We start from the raw sequence: 13,572 nt of genomic DNA, 5'->3' as shown, positions 1-13,572 counted from the left end.
CAAAGGCTGCATGCCTCTCCTTTCAGAGAAGCAGGCATCCCTTACTTTGCCACCTCAGCCACCAGCTAGCTGGGTCTTTTCTAAGATGTAGGTCACAGTACTTCTTTTTCCAGAATCTTTCTTTTTTAAATTACTTTTTCTCAGTCTACTTTCATTTTAACCTATTTTTTCCTTAATAAAAATAAACCTTAAGCTGGGCCATGTTGGCTCATGGCTGTAATCCTAGCTACTTGAGAGGCTGAGATCTGAGGATTACAGTTTGAAGCTAGGTTGGGTAGAAAAGTCTAGGAGACTTTTATCTTCAATCAACCAGCTACCAGAGAACTAGAAGTGGAGCATGATTCAGAGTGGTACAGCACTAACCTTGAGCGAAAGAGCTCAAGGGGACAGTGTCCAGGTCCCATGACTAACCAAAAAAACAAACCAAAAAACAAAACTCAAACAAAACAAAACCAAAAAAACCTTAAATATATGCCCTCTATCTTCTAATGATAGCCTTATTTGTCTGTTTTGTACTGGTGTTTGAACTCAGAGCTTGTGTTTGCTAGGCAAGCTCTCAACTACTTGAGTCATGTCTCCATCCCTTTTTGTGCTTCAGTTTATTTTAGAAAGTCTTGCATTTTCGTTTGCAGTGACCTCAGTCCATAATTCTCCTACCTCTGTTTCCTGAGAAGCTGAAATTACAGCTATACTCTACCATCTGTCCTTCTCTTTCCATTTTCACTCCTCTGTAACAATAATTATGAAGGATGTTAAAAACTTCCTTAATGAGGCTGGGAGTTTGTCCTAGTGGTGGAGTGCTTTGCCTAGCATGCACAAAGACCCAGGTTCGATTCTTAGGTACCACATACCCAGAAAAAAAACACAGAAGTGATGCTGAGACTCAAGTGGTAGAGCTCCAGCCTTGAGAAAGTTCAAGGACAGTGATCAGGCCCTGAGCTCAAGCCCAGGACTGGCAAAAAAAAATAAAATAAATAAAAAGATTTCCTTAATCTTTTCCTGATTTTTTTTTTTTTTTGTGACTCATGGGGCTTGAACTAGGCCTGTGCGCTATCCCTGAGTATTTCACCTCAAGGCTATCACCGTACCCTTGAGCCAAGCTCCATTTCCTGGTTTCTAGTGATTAAATGGAGATAGAGTCTTAGGTCATTTTGTGTCTGGGCTGGCTTTGAACCTTGATCCTCAGATCTCAGTCTTCTGAGTAGCTAGGATTGCAGGCGTGACTCACCATGCCCGGCTTCCTGAACAAATTCTTGTTTCACATTTCAGTATGATAGATACGAAGAACCATTCCTCAGTCCTGAAATGCTGTGGCCTCGATTTCTGTGACCTTTCTTTATTTTCTAGTTCTCATTAAATGGTTGCTTTCTTTAGATTTCTTTCTGTAACTCACGTTTTACTCAACATATTCTGCATGGAGGCTTTATGTACTCCCTGTTTGTACAATCCCACTTACATGCCCATGCTTCCCCAGTCTTTATCTCCTGCTCATGAATTCCACACTTGAATCCCCAAATCTCTACTAAGCAAAACCCATGGGATTCTTCCAGTATCATATATGTCAGGCTCCTTAACAGCACTGAATTTATTACCTTTGTGACCTGACCTGAATTTTCCTGAAACTGATCTCTCGAATTGTAGCATGCTCCATCTGTTCATTTTCCTGTCCAGGAACTGAGACTTCTCAGTATTCAGCTTTCTCCAGACGTCCATGTATAACCACTCATCAGTTCTGAAATGTTTGCAAATACATCACTGTGAGTAATGCCTGATACCACTCTCATAACATAGTTTCTCATCATGTTCTTCTTCTATTGTCCTAGATTCTTTCCTCCTCACATGCATCTGCCTTTGGTCCCCTATCCCACTCCAACATCTATACACAGTTTTCACAGACGCTTACAAAGTGTTTAGTTGACCATGTAGATACCTACTAGACCAAGCTTGCTTGGTATTTCCTTCCTTTCTTGTTTCCTTCCTTCTTTCTTTTCTTACTTTCTTTCTTTTGAGAGGGTCTCATAATCTAGGCTGTCCTAAAATTTGCATTCTTTCTATCCTCACCTCCAAAATGCTGGGATTGCAGACCTGGGGCACAATACAAACATAAGCTATAGTTAGTCTGTTTAGAATAGCTTGCATTCCGCTAATCTGTATCACTAGCATTCAGTTTAGCTTTTAATCCATTGTAGGTACTTGTCCCTGGTAGGATATTTATATTAAATTTATTCTCCCATGAAGATGAAGGCTAGGGATTGGCTGTCGGTTCAGCATGTTAAATTTGATGAGTTATTTAAACAGACAGCTAAAGAGGGGGAGAGCTTGGATTCTAAAATCAACTCCCAATAGAACTCCAGCTGATCTCTCCTGGGGCATGTGGTAGTGACTGAAATCAGACAAAGCTCCTTGCTTGTCTAGACAACTTGGTGCTTCACCATCTGTACTTAACCCCACAAAGGGAGATGAGGTGAGGCTGTGGTCAGGGATGAGGCAACTGGCTTACTTTCCTGATTATACTCAAGTTATCTACGGGCAATAGAGCAGTAGGAGGAGAGGAAGGTTTATAACTCCGGATCAGAGGGCTTTATTTGTGTCCTGGGCCAGTTTTGTAAGACACCTGTTCCAATAAAGGATTTATCAACATAGTAAAAGAATGAAGAAAAAGCCTAGAGAGCCTCTAGTGGAAATAGCTCTTTTATATTATGAGAGTCTAAGCGGGAATGTTTCCACAAAAACATACTTTCCTCTGGCCAAATCTTATTCTCCTACCTAATCCATCACATAGTAGAAGATCCTGCAGTACTCATATAAATACTACTGGCGGTTGACTCTCTCTGTCTCTGTCTCTGTCTCCCTCTCTCTCTGTCTCTCTCTTCCCTCCCTCCACTGCTTCCATCACTACATTCCCATTCCTATATATCAGATGGGTTGGATTTTTGCTTCCTTAGAGTTATAACTTTCTAATTTGAGTTATTTGATCCACATGATATGTGGCTCATATGTGGGAAAGGTAGCAATTCAGGGCCTTGAACTCCAGCTTGGCTTTTATTTTCCCCATGTCCTGTTTTTGTCTATGTGGTATTGGGGAATCAAACCCAGGACTTCATGAACGCTAAGAAAGCACTGTAGCACTAAGCCATATGTTCAGCCTCTGCTTGGCTTTTTTTTTCTCTCTCTCTCTTTTTTAATTGGCTGGTGATGTACTACTTGAGCTAGGCTTCCAGTTGGCCTTTTTGACAGTACATTGGAGATAGAATCTTATGAACTTTTTTTATCCCAGATGAAGGATTGAACTTTGATGCTCTAGGCCTCAGTTTCCTCAGTAGCTGGTATTATAGTCATGAGGTTCCCATACCTGAATCAGCTCTTCTCACTTTAACATCATGATAATAGGTTTAGCTCAATAGGCTTGCCTTTGGCATTACTGAGGGTCTGCTTGACCCAGACATTAAGCAGATTATCTAATCAATTAGAAAAAGACTTCTAAGAAGGAGTAGCGTGTTTATACTGTTTTGTTGCTGTTGTTTGCCCTGGGTCTTGAACTCTGGGCCTGGGCACTGTCCCTAAGCTCTTCAGTTCAAAGCTACTGCCCTTGAGAAAGCCCCACTTCCCTTTTTCTAGTGGTTAATTGCAAGTAAGAGTCTCTCAGACTTTAGTGCCTGGGCTGGCTTTGAACCTCGATCCTCAGATCTCAGTCTCCTGAGTAGCTAGGATTACAGGCGTGAACCAATGTGCCCAGTCTGTTTATACTTTAAAAAAAAAAAAAAAAGACTAGTGCTGGCTTACACAATCCATGTCATGGTAGTACTACAATGTATTTGCAATGATCAAGAAAGACAACTCCAAAGAATCATAGTCACGATAACTGAGGTTCACACAGTAAGAATGGAATGGGAGTAGAAAGTGATCATGTCTTATTCCACAACTATCAGGACTGAGAGGTCTCATCACGTCAAGCTCTGTGCATCCTTTCCTACTTCACTACTGCTCAGAGTTTTCTATCACCATTATCTGTGGCTCAAGTATCAACTTGGACCTAGAGCTTCTTCTAGTTAATGTAGCTGATAACTTCAGGCATCACCAGCTCCTGGTGTGGGGAATCTAGGGCAGCTCTCTGGCTTTTTCTGACACACTCCTTTTCCCGTCTGCAGATCATCCTAGCATTTTATCTACCTTTATCAACTGCTTTTATCAGGCCACCAGCTTCTGATGGTTTTATTTCTTTAAGACCAAGGGAATCTGGTCTGTATTTCTATTGTCAATGCCTGGGATAATACACAACTACTTTCTGATTCACACCACAGTACGAAACCCTAGACTGAGCTTTGGCCTCCATTCTTAGTCCTTGTCACTTTCTCTCTTATTGCAGCCAGAAAAATTCCTTCTGAAACCAATATGATCAGATTACAGCTGTGGGGTGTGGGGAGGGATTTAAAATGCTTTCTAAGTCTTTTAGAGTAACGTTTTTTGCACACCTATAAGCCTTTATGATACATTTACCATTTTCAGTTTTCTATCTTTTTACTATCCTCTGCCTTTTCTTGCAATTTTCTACATGAAAATTTCTTTCATCTTGTTTTTACGCTGAAAATATTACTTCTGCTGCCGAGATTATTTCATGATTTTGTTGTTGTTGTTGTTACCCGATTATTTTAAAATTAGGACTCATCTCCTCTAGGGCCCATGTCAGGAATCATTTCCTGTGGGGAGTATTTCTGGATTCTTCATGATACAGGAACAGCTGTACATATTTCTATCATCATGGTTATCTTGTTCTAAGTTGACATGCACTGTATTTATCTATCTCTGTAGCTTTTTGCTCTCTTTATTTTGTATTGCCAGTGTCTAACAAAGTGAGTGCCATAGTGAATGTTTAACAACACAATTGCTAGAGGAATGAAGGTGGGAATCAGCAATGTAGCCATGTTATTTCAAGTGTATGCATTGTCACAATAATAATCATGGGTATAATTGTTTAAAATAACATTTTTTGGCCAGATGCCAGTGACTCACATATACAATCTCAGCTACTCAGAAGGCTAAGATCTAAGGATTAGAGTTCAAAGTCAGCCCAGGCAGAAAAGTCTATGAGACTCTTGTCTCCAATTAACCTCCAAAATATCAAAAGTGAAGCTGTGGCTCAAGTGGTAAAGCATTAACCTTGAGGGGAAAAAAGGAAAGAAGAAAGAAAGAAAAGAAAAAGTGCAGAGACAGCAATGAGCTCCTGAGTTCAAACTTTAAAACCAGCTCACAAAAACAACACACAGTCATAATGCTTTCTACTCAACAGTCCTTATCTCATAGCATTTCAAGAAGAAAAAGACTCACAGTTCTGATGTTCTACTAGAAACAGTTGCATTACATAAATAGCTGGTTCTAGACAATGAAATTAGTTTTAATTGAATGTGTGACAGGGTGCTTCTCTACTGAACTCATTACTTAGGTGTATTTCCATTTTCTGGGGCTCTTTACTGTAGGACTACTTTGTTCCATGTATATTTGAGGTAGGAAGGATAAATGGGTGCATTACAACCCACTCCAGAGCTGTGGGGTCCACTGTAAACACTCATTTGCTGAGGGTTTAACTGGTTGTAAGTGTCCTGCAGACCACTTTGCAAAACCAGTAGCTAAATAAAACCTTGTTTAGAAGCATTCTGTCTGTGGTGATTCAATTATCCAATTATTCTCAATTCATTTATATAACCACCAAACTTGTTTTGAGCACCTGCTATATGCCTTAAATATAGAGATGAATTAGAGAGAGCCTCTCTGCCCTTGTAAAGCATTTTAGAGTGTGGTAGAGGAGAAAAATCTATGCACAGACAATTGTAATGCAATGGAAGTATATACTAATAGAAGTCTACAGAAAGGGCAAGTTTTCCAGACAGTGAAAGGGAACTAGCATTCTAATCAGAGATAAAAATAAATGATTAAAAAATAGAGAAGCAAAAGAAGCAGAAGAAGGAAAAAAGAACAGGCAAGGTTTAGAAAAGTGTTAGAATAACCTGGGTGCTAGGGGCTCGTGCTTGTAATCCTAGCTCCTGAAGAGACTGAGATCTGAGGATAGTTGTTCAAAACCAACCCTGGCAGGAAAATCTGTGATACTCTTATCTCCAATTAAATCACAAGAAAAAAGCCAGAAGTGATGGTGTTGCTTAAGCGTTAGCCTTGAGAAAAAGCTGCTCAGGGACAACTCCCAGACCAGAGTCCAAACCTCAGGGCCAGCAGAAAAAGTGTTTGAATAGGTACAGTGTAGCATGTGAGAACTAATAGGTTATCTGGGGAATCTGAAAGACAGGAGTTGAGAAAGGGCATCATAGAAGGTACCCTGGTTTGGGTAAGTTTTGTTCCTCAATGATTTTATATATAGGAAGTAAGGACATCAGGATGTGGTGTTGGGAAGTGGTATGGAGTCTTTAATTGGTAAGTCTAGTAGCAGGCCTTCAAGTCTTTGGGAGATTGCCCTCCAAAGGGGTTCAAGGCCCTTGTACTCTTACAAGATCATTTTGTTATGACTGCAGGTTTCCTTCCTGAATGGCTTTCTGACTTCCTGTTTCAGGATGTCATTTTTTTCTCCCTGATAGACTCCTATTGTCATGATGTCCACAGTGTTAGGGTCTTACCAAAAGACGGGGGCCCCTTTGCATTTCAATGTTCAAATTTATGCAACTAAATAAACCATTTTACTTCATCAGGTTAGCCTACCTCTAGTATTTTGTTGTAGTAATTAAAACTGGACAGGAAAGCAAAGATTTGAATTCTTTTTTTTTTTTTTTTTTTTGCCAGTCCTGGGCTTGAGCTCAGGGCCTGAGCACTGTCCTTGGACTTTCTCAAGGCTAGAGCTCTACCACTTGAGCCTCAGCACCACTTCCAGCTTTTTTCTATGTATGTGGTACCGAGGAATCGAACCCGGGTCTTCATGCATGCTAGGCAAGCACTTTAACCACTAGGCCAAACTCCCGGCCAAGATTTGAATTCTTTATTTAAATCCTTTTAAAGATGGGGAACTGAAGCTAAAAAAACAGGCCAAGTTGAATCTACAAACACTAACAAAGGTGTTTCTGGACATTCGTACACAACATAGAGCATTATTGAAATTATATGAGAAAGAGGTGGTAAGGAGGCATCCTGAGGTGAAGGAATCTACTGAAGTGGGAAGGTGATGGTTCAAAGGGTAATTGGGAAGCAAAGGTGAGGGATGTGATAAGTGATTTTAGGTGGGAGCAGGGGACAGGGCCAGGACTAATCAGGCATCCAGCTCAGAGCAGAATTGAAGCTGTATCAAAGCTCAGTCACACAGATGAAAATAATTAATGTGATTTTTTTAAAAAAAATCAAAATCAATACTTAAAAAACACGATTAGCAAAATATCACAATTTTACAATGAGACAGGATCAGTGTTACTGATTTTTCCTTTTGCCTCAGGCTCCTATATAGCTTGACCTGGTACTATACTGATCCTAGCTGTATTTAAACTGTTCATATTATTAATCATGAGGTTTTCTGCATTGATGTTTAAATAGATTGAAGTAAATTATTGTTTATTATAATTACTATTTGGGGTAAGGTTTTTTGGCAGGGGGTGTACTGTCAAATTTTGCACAAAGGCCAATGCCTTAAGGATGCTATTATAGGTATCACTCTAATTGCTGGCCCTGGATCAGAGTAGTGAAAGGGAGAGTCAGAGTTTTTCAGGAATGATTTCCGGCAGTGTCACCTCTAGTAGGTTGCATTAGTCAATGGCTTCCGTGCCTGACAGTGATTGTTTCAAACAAAGTCAGTCTCTGTTTAAAAGAGACTCAGTTCCCTGAGTGAAGGTTCTTCTACCTATGAAAAGCTACCTTTTAGTTGAGATGTTTCCATAAAAGAAAGATGCCATGCAGACCCCATCTATTTCTTCCTTTGGAACAAACTGAGTTTGGGTCTTCTATGTACACAGCTTGTGTACAACTTTCCTACATACACCACCTGCTTAGGAATAATCATGGAAATTGGTTTCTAAGCTCCAGCAGTTTCTAAAATAGGGGTGGTTTAAAATAAAGCAGTATGGTAAAAGGAATTCCTATGGAGCAGATGTGTAAAAAAAAAAAAAAACAGTGAGCTTCCAGAATGGAAATGTAGGCAAAGAGTTCTAAAGAGCATCCAGCCATTACCGACTGGTGAGGAAGAGAAGCATGACCTGCCAGGAAGATCAGCTGGCCCTATATCCATCTCTCCTCCAGGGAGGGAGATTCTCATTTTTCTACATCCTCAGCAGTCTCTTTTCACTTTATTATCCTATCTCAATGAAAATGGGAATATATTCTGTCAGAACAAAATTTGAGTTGAAAAATGTGGCCTTTGGAAATGGAGGTGGGAGTTGAGGAGGGGTTTTCCAAAATAATGGCAAATGGCAATGTGCAAATCGAGTACATTGAATGCCATTGGGAAGAGGAGAAAGCTTTCCATCAGCAGGTTGGGGTAAAAAATGATCAAGTGGATAGGAATGGGCATTGGAGAGAATAATCTGATGTGGATGGATAGGAATCTGAGTAGAGTGAACCTAATAGTCTCAATCTATTTAGAGAAGCTGGCAAGAAGTTTGTCTTCCTAGAATGTGAAGGCCAATATTTAGTAAGACATGGAACATTTAGGAGAAATGGAGAGAAAATTGACCAAAAGTTAAGGAATGGGCCAGGTGCTGGTGGCTGGTGCCTGTAATCCTAGCTAGTCAGAAGGCCAAGATCTGAGGATTATGGTTCAAAGCTAGCCTGGGCAAGAATGTCCATGAGACTCTTATCTCCAATTAACCACCAGAAAACCAGCAGTTGTGCTGTGGCTCAAAGTTTTAGAGTGATAGCCTTGAGCTGAACAGCTCAAGGACAGTGAACATGCCCAGAGTTCAAGTCCCACAACCAACCAAAATAAAAAAAAAAACAAACCAAAAAAGGTTAAGGACTGGATCGGGAAGTATGTCTGCCAGTCTTCTAAACCTGAGCTAGTATGACTTTTCTGCCTTCCCCACCCAGTGCTGTTTATTTCTGGCTGTGCTCACCCTTCTGAGAACGGTTTAGAAAAAGGTGCGTTGCAGTATTGATCTTAGGTTGGGAATGTAAAAGCCCATGAATGTTTGTAGAACAGAGGACAGTAGTAGTCATGCTTGATCTGACGTGGATAGATAGACAGACGAATGATGCTGATGAAGATAACATCCCAGGTTTTATGCATCACCTTCATAAACCAGAAATGGCTGAGAGATTTGTGTGTTTACAGAGACCTGTCTCAGCAGAATCAGCCTCAGGGCAGCTCTCCTTCTTTTTGAATCTTGGCATCCTTTTCAATCATTATGAACACTGAATTATTAGCAGCATTGCTTCTGCTCTTAAAATGCAAGCATGCGGCTTTTCCTTAGGTAAAGGAACATGGCTCATCTACTTCTTTGTAATACTATTCATTTTCTAAATGTTATTTTATTTTATTATAAAGGTGATGTACAAGAGAGGTTACTGTCACATGAGTAAGGTAACGAGTACATTTCTTGCCAAACATTTTTACTCCCTCCCTCATTTTTCTCCTAATTTCCCTTCCCACAACTCTCTACCTCCAAGTTGTAAAGTTTTAAAATACTATTTATTTATTTAGACTTAAAAATATCTTTAGGTGCTTGCTTCAGCAACACATATACCAAAATTGGAATGATACAGAGATTAGCATGGCCCCTGCAAAAGAATGACAAGCAAATTCGTGAAGCATTCCATATTTTCCCCCCACCCCTCTTTTGTTTTGTTTTCTGGATATTCTATTTTACTGCATGTTTTCTTCATTTTTAATCAGTAGATTATGAATTGTCAAAACAATAGCTTTAGCTAGGTACTGATGGCTCATTCCTGTGATCCTAGCTGCTCAGGAAGCTGAGATCTGAGCATCATAGGGTGAAGCAAGACTGGGCCAAAAAAGTTCCTATGAGACTTTCATCTCCAATAAACTATCAGCCAAAGCTGGATGTGGCACTGTGGCTCAATCAGTAGAGTACTAGCCTTGCACAAAAGAAACTCTTGGATGGAACTCAGACCCTGAGTTCAAGCCCTAGGACTGGCGAAACATCATCATCACAACAACCATCTTCTTTAAGCAGCTGTATAAAGGAGTTGCCATAAAGCAGTTTATGAATACAATATATCTTGGTCAATGTCAGTCATTAATTCACAAATTAATTACTTAATTAATTGCCAGTACTGGTGCGTGAAGTCAAAGTCCTGTATTCTTGACTAGCATTTTCTGCTCAAGGCTGATGCTCTATCATTTGACTCACACCTAGCTTCCAGCTTTTTACTGGTTATTCACAGATAAGGATCTCTTGTATTTGTCTATTTGACCTAGGCTTTGAGCTATGATCTTCAGATAGCCTTCTGAGTGAATAGCTAGGATTATACCCATGAGGCTCTAGCATTTGGCTGGGATACCTTTAGAAATAAGGACATCAAATAAAATGCATTTCCTTAGTAGAACTTCAGGTTTCCTCTAAACTCTTATTCCAAATGAAAATGCTAAGTTATGAGAGTCAATGATGAAAGCATCGTTGTCATGTTGATAATGAAGATGGATACCACTAACATTTCTTACAAGCATACTGAATACATCTGTAAGGGCAGAAAGGAACCTGGGAAGGCGGTATGTAATTAACCTACTTGGAACTGGGCCGAGGAATCCAAGGTTAATGGTCCTGGGAACAGGAGCATTAATGCTCACTAATGGTCAGGCCCCTTTTCATGTCTTACTCATTAGAGGTACCTTTTAGATTCTATGAGATCCTGGCCTTTAACCCTGAGACCAAGGGTAATGGAAAGTTGCCGCTCCCCCAGACAATGTGTTACACAGTCTGACAGCTTCTGTCTGGCACTTGAGCACCTCCCCATCATCACATTCAGGTAGAGTAGTGAGCAGATCTAGACTCATACCAGCCATCTGCTGTACACCCCTTATGATAGCAAAGATATACATGATGCATATTCATGGACTCAGTGATTGTTTCAGGTTTTCTTCCAATAGATTGACGAAAGTGTGACATCTTCTTGCTTTCACCTGCTCCTTTTTCTGTACACTTCCTGGGAGAGCTAGAATAGAATGTTTAGCCACTCTGGGATATCTCCTCAGTCGTATTTGACGTATTTGATGGCAGCAACAAGAATTGCTCACATGTGTTCTGCTTGGCCTCGATTGACAAAGAGAATGCTATTTTTGTCCACTTCAGTTCTCTTTTCCTCTTATTCCCTTTATCCTCCACAAAAGAAATCTACCTTTGCCATAAGCTAATCTCCTGTGATCAGCTTATGTTATGCAGACAGAAAGCAGTGGCTACACAAAGCCAGAACTGGCATTGTGCGAAGAGAGTAAGGATTCCAAAGAGTGGAGAAAAAGCAGATGGAGAGCAAAGGAAAAGGGAAGAGTCAAATTCAGAGTGGATACACCTGGTGGGAAGAGTCAAGAACAACTGGATTGGAGAGGATAAAGCTCCAGGCAGCCATGTTGTATGTGAGAGGAGAAATAGAGGCGAGTCTGACTAATAAGGGCCAATGAGCTCTTTCTTACTATACTTAGCATGATATAAACAGACATTGGCGTCAGTTTTAATTGCATCTAATTCTTAGAATGGGAAACCCAGCTGAAATGCAGTTATAGAAAATTCTTGAATTTCCAAGCTTTTCATTCAGTTGGAAGGTGAAGTTGAAGCACTGAAAGTAGAGTTCCTTTCTTAGACTTTAGTATCAGAAACACATCTTGTGGTTCCACCTACTACAGTGGGCTTTTTCACAAAGAAGAGTCTATTCAAAGTAACAGAAACTCCATGCTTCCTGCATGGGCGTGTGTCCATGCAAGTGTCTCTAGATTCCACAGCAGTTCCACACACATTCTTATTTAACCTTACATTAACCTCAGGGTTGGATCTCACATTCCCATATGTAAACATGTGAACTCAGGCTTAGAACCATAGAGCGAACAAACTGGTTGATAACAGTCATCATGAGTAAGGAACAGCCATTGTAGAGTAGAAGTGTGACATTTTTATCGAAGGGAAGCTGGAGAAAGGAGGGAAGATGCTGAAAGCAGAAATTAAGTCCTTAAGAAGAGGCAGGAACTCATGGAATGCCACAGGACTGTTCTCCAGCTTTCGCCTGACAGGCCCCTTTGGAAAATTCTCTCCATACACAATAATTTTGAGCCCTTTTGTGTGAAGAATGAGCAAAGCAATAGAGGGCTGAGCTCTCTTTCTCTCACATACACACACTCTTCTTGCTACTTTTCATTCTTAACAATAGCCTCCAATGGTTTGTAGTCTCTTCTTCCTTGACTCTTCTTTGGAGAGCCAGTAGGGGAAGCACAGACTGTCTTCTACCATTGTCAATTAAGGACTGGACAGGGGCAAGGAAAAAGATTTCTCTATGGCACTGTCAGCCTTGACATTTTTCCCCCACAAGCTTGTCAGGTATTACATGCCTTTAAAGCATTTAAAATCAGATAAAGGAATGGTCACTTTCATGTGTGAATATTTCACGGGCTGAACACATGCATCTCAGTAACTACTATGTCCTAATTTTCTTAGTCAGAGACAACAAAACCCTGAGTAATAAGCTGGAGGAGGAAAAAGGTCCCATGGGTACACTCTCCAGGGGAGTCTCTTGGGCTTAAATACATTTAAAGCAAATCCAAAAGAAAGCAGTGATTACAGGCTAATTTTCTGCCAGATTATGTTAAGTATCCCAGAGTCTACACAAATGACAATTGCTTTATGCCAGAAATGTTCTGACTAACTGATTTGCTCTTATTGGTAAATTTTGTATTGAAAAAAAATAAGGAAACTAAAGGAAGTGTTTTCAATTTAAAGGCGATATTGTCAGGATACCAGTATAAGCTATAAGACAGGTACTTATCCACAAGTTGATTTTTTCCTCTTTAAATGCAAATATTGGAGAAAGCAAAGGGAGTCTTTCCTGTGAATTTGCCAGGTGAGAGTCTCAAGGGTTCCAGCACTTAGCCCAAGGAGGACACAATTCTGTCTTAAGCAAATAAATGAAATGGTCTAGCAAGGAAGCTAAGTGTGGATGGATGTGGGAAGCAGAGGAGAGGGGTTACTGATCAATTAGTTGTTCCTAGATTCATCATGGGAGAGTGGGAGCATAAACACCCATCCTTTCCCTGTATCTATTCCCCCACTGCTACCTCAGCCAGTCCACTGACAGCCTACTCCTCTTCGTTTCCTAGTCTAGGTCTCAAAATGTAAAGATATTTATATGATCCTCATTCATTTGCTCCATTCACTCTGTAAACATTTATGGAACATCTTCTATGTTACAGACAGTGGGATACACCCTGGGAAGTGAAAAAGGCCATTATGGAAAGGAGCTGAAGCATGCTAGCCAAACAGAGATAGAAATGAGTATTGACATCGAAGAGCTCTGTGTAGAAAATTCCTCCCAAACTCTTCTTGTCTTCAGTCAATAACTTAAGACCTTACACTTGTCAAATGGGACAGAGTGGGCAGGGAGCACTGCAATCTCCCTGCAGGTCGTTGTGGGAGGCATTAAACAATACAACCA

At 40.4% G+C, this 13,572-nt stretch overlaps 1 protein-coding gene and 1 non-coding gene across 6 annotated transcripts in view; both read left to right on the top strand.

The window, feature by feature from the left end:
* Window positions 1-13,572, top strand: part of LOC150045740 (neurotrimin) — a 1,008,551-nt gene that overhangs the window by 108,598 nt on the left and 886,381 nt on the right. The gene's annotated exons all lie outside the window — the stretch shown is intronic.
* On the top strand, window positions 9,638-9,741 carry LOC150045743 (U6 spliceosomal RNA). The gene has a single exon (XR_016532887.1). It is a non-coding gene; the product is annotated as a U6 spliceosomal RNA (small nuclear RNA).

Source organism: Megascapheus bottae, chromosome 27 (assembly GCF_031878675.1).
Source record: "Megascapheus bottae isolate mThoBot1 chromosome 27, mThoBot2.hap1, whole genome shotgun sequence".
Taxonomy (NCBI): domain Eukaryota; kingdom Metazoa; phylum Chordata; class Mammalia; order Rodentia; family Geomyidae; genus Megascapheus; species Megascapheus bottae.
Note: the sequence above shows the minus strand (reverse complement) of the source record. Positions and strands in the feature narration are given on the sequence as shown.